Raw genomic sequence first — 3,640 nt, forward strand, 5'->3', positions numbered from 1 at the left:
TTTTCTGCAGTTTTTGGTTTTTATAGTATTTTACCTTGTTTAGTTTGGTTTTACTGTATTCTCACGTACTAAGTACGCAAAGTTGTGTCACTACATACATATAACTACATGCGCAGGTAATCAAATATCTACCCTGTAGGATCTCAGACCAGACTTAAAGCACACCGCCAACAAGACAGTAGGTCATTGTAAGTAGTCCAAAGTTTTGTCTAAAAACAAAATAGATCTTGCCTCAGCTGCTAAGCGAATACTCTCTCTACATGCCAACAACGCACATGAAAATTCGTTTATTAAGTGCCTACAAACTTTGTTAATCAAAACTTTGTGTACTACGTTCCGACCACTTTTAGTACAATTCACCTTCATTTCATTACCCTGCTTTAATTTTTTGGTCTATCCTTAGTCTAGCTTCGGTTATACTTTTCGAAAATTTTACCAAATTTTCCTTCAGGGTATTAAATAAAGTAAATCGCCACCCCTCCTCCTTGAAATTCCCACAATGACGCAATGGCTGCAAAGACACTTGTCAGTGAACTGCAAACTATTTAGGCGGTACAACATTTAATCAACTCGTTAGTTAGTTCTCGAACATTACAATGTTCGGTACAATTTTGTTATACAGCTTTTTGCTTTTTTCCGTGCAACAAGCAGTCACAGCACAAGAAGCACCTCTCATAGAAACTTCACTTGGCAGGATTCGCGGCAGTGTACTGACTTCGCGTAAAGGACGTGATATCTATGCCTACCGCGGTATATATTATGCCGAAGCACCGACCGGATCACGGCGATTTGCGGCACCCGAGCCAGTCCAAGCATGGAACGATACATTAGATGCCTTAACGGATGGTCCGATGTGCCCACAACAGCTCACAGGCGCTTTAATGGACGAAGACTGTTTGTCTCTGAATGTTTACACCACAAATGAGACGGCATCAAATCCTGTGCTGTTTTACATACATGGTGGTGCCAATAAAGTTGGTAGTCCAAATAGTGAGAGCGCCGCTGGACCGCAGTATTTGCTCGATGAGAATGTAGTGCTAGTGAGCGTTTTCTTTCGTATCGGCCCGTTTGGGTTCCTTAGTACAGGCACCGAAGAAACGCCCGGGAATTACGCTTATTTGGATCAAGTATTGGCACTCAAGTGGGTGAACAAACATATTCAGAACTTTGGTGGAGACCCCAATAGAGTCACACTAATCGGAATGAGTGCTGGGAGCTTTGCGGTCAGTTTGCATTTGGTGTCGCCGTTGTCAGCGGGTCTCTTTCACGGTGCCATAGCAATGAGTTGCAGTACAACAAATCACCACATTATAGACAATGCATATTGGAGCCGAAAGCTCGCATATGATCTCGGCTGTCCCATGTATGAGGCTAAATATTTAGTAAATTGCTTAAGACAGATTAGTTGGGAAGAGATAGTTAACGTGACGGTGAGGTGGGATACTTATGGACTGCTAAATACAAAGTGGAACTATGCAATTGACGGCAATTTTGTGTTGGAGCATCCTAGCGAGGCGAAACAGATTTAATCGTGTGCCAATTATAACTGGCGTGACCCGAGATGAACTCGATTTCAACCCACAAAGTAAGTCCGCACTTCAGTTACACCCTCTACAAAATAAGCATTTACATTAGACCGTACCAGAAAAAAAGTTCGCCGTACACCTTCGAATCTAAAGTATATTTTTACATGGCATTTATGAAAATAAATTTGTTTTGGCCAAACGTAGGTGTCGCCTGTTTTCTTATCAAAAGTTCATTGACCTCAAGTACCTCGTTCTAGTACTTACTCACTAGATCTCAGTTCAGCCTAACGTATCACCCTAATGTCAGTTAATTAAAGGTGAACAAAAATTATTAAACTTTAACTAAGGAAATATTTCGCTTATTCCAGTAGAACCATTTATTAAAAAATGTGGGGCAACCCATGTACAAAGAAATTTTTTTGGGCATTGCCTTTTAAAAGTACTTTAAGCTCTACCCAGAATTACAGCGGTCGGCGTTAGGTGAACAGCGGAACAGTTACCGCAGTGAAGTCCTTCACAGTAGACACAATTGCGGAGCACGACGGCTTCCGTCAGTTGTGATTTTGATTTGAAAATTATTATTAAAGTTAAATATTTTTTCGTTGCGTGCATGTATGTAGATTTGCTGTCATTAAAAATGGATAAAAACATTGGCAAACTTGTGAAAATAATAAAAAATTACTACAATCAACATTGTGCCGTCCCCGCTGGGTAAAAATAGAAATAAATCTAAATCAACTGAAAAACGTCGGCGGTAAAAACGCTGCCACCGCAATTACGATCCATTCCATATGCCTTTGTGAGTTTTAGTTTTGACAGCGATTAACCGTCGACCACTTTACCGTCATCCGCTACAATTCTGGATAGAGCTTTAGACTCGACGGTGTAGGGCGAAGGTATTTTTGTTTGGTTGTAGGACCGTACATACCTATGTATATATACGTATAGTTATTTTAAAAATTGTGGGGATGATATTTTAAATTTTTTTATTTAGCAGACACATCTTTATGTGACCCGTTTGATAAATAAAATAACGGCGATCCTTCTTTATCAGTAAAATCTTATCGCGATATCTCTTCTCTACTTGAACTGCAAAATATTCGCCAATTTAAAAATGTTCTTAAAATTATTGTAGTTCTTATGATAAGGTTTCATATATTTTAAGTTAAAATAATCTAGGCTTGGGAAAATTTGTTCTAAAGCAAGTTATTTTATTTATGGATAATTTTATAAGCCGAGAGGAATTGTGTGATACTTATCTAAGGAGCTTTCGAGTATTGCACCAGATTGCGACAACTAAATCATCCACAATTGTGTTATTTTTTGCAGTAATAGAAAATGACACCGATCTGCTCGCTGATTTCAATATAAACTTTGGTCTTTATGCAAAGGAGTTCTTTGAATTCGACAGTACCGGCAACGATGATGAGCGGGCGAAGAGTTTGCGACAATTCTATTACAATGACACCATCATAAACCAAAATAATCTCCTCGGTCTCGGTCAAATCCTATCGGATGCTCTTATCGGACATGGCGTGCATAGACTGGTGCAGCTGGCAAAGGAACACACGAATGTCTATTATTACCGTTTCGATTACGTCGGTAAAAAGTCTTCGTATACAGATAGGGCTGGAAACCCGCGTGGTAAGTACAAAAGGCTCGAAGAAATATTTGACTAAAATTTTTTTTTAATGTATTAAAAAAAAACACAGGCGTCGCTCATGGGGATGACCTTCTCTATGTTTTTAAACGCAGAAACTTCGAAGTGGATTCTGAAGATATTTTTATGGTCGAACGAATGACGAACTTATATGCCTCATTCGCTGCCAATGGGTGAGTAAAATTCAGCTTGACCAAGCAAAAGTTTGCAACAAAAACTCTTTTTTTCCCCCAGCTCACCACCAGTTGTAGAGAACGTTACTTGGCTACCTTTTGCTGCCAATAATACCGTTGTCCTTTATATGAACACGACTCCATCTACGGGGAGTCCCTTCTATGTGGACCGCTATGCTTTGTGGGATACAGTGTTTCCGCTTGCGGAAAGTAGCGCTGGGATACAGCTTCCCGCCGTAGTGCTGCTGTCATTTGCAGCTGCATGGAATATTTTATTTTAA

At 39.8% G+C, this 3,640-nt stretch overlaps 1 pseudogene; it reads left to right on the forward strand.

The window, feature by feature from the left end:
* The first annotated feature begins 596 nt into the window (after window positions 1–596).
* Window positions 597–3,640, forward strand: LOC118742122 (annotated as a pseudogene).

Source organism: Rhagoletis pomonella, unplaced genomic scaffold (genome assembly GCF_013731165.1).
Source record: "Rhagoletis pomonella isolate Grant_MI unplaced genomic scaffold, Rhpom_1.0 Rhpom_scaffold_00006, whole genome shotgun sequence".
Classification (NCBI taxonomy): Eukaryota; Metazoa; Arthropoda; class Insecta; order Diptera; family Tephritidae; genus Rhagoletis; species Rhagoletis pomonella.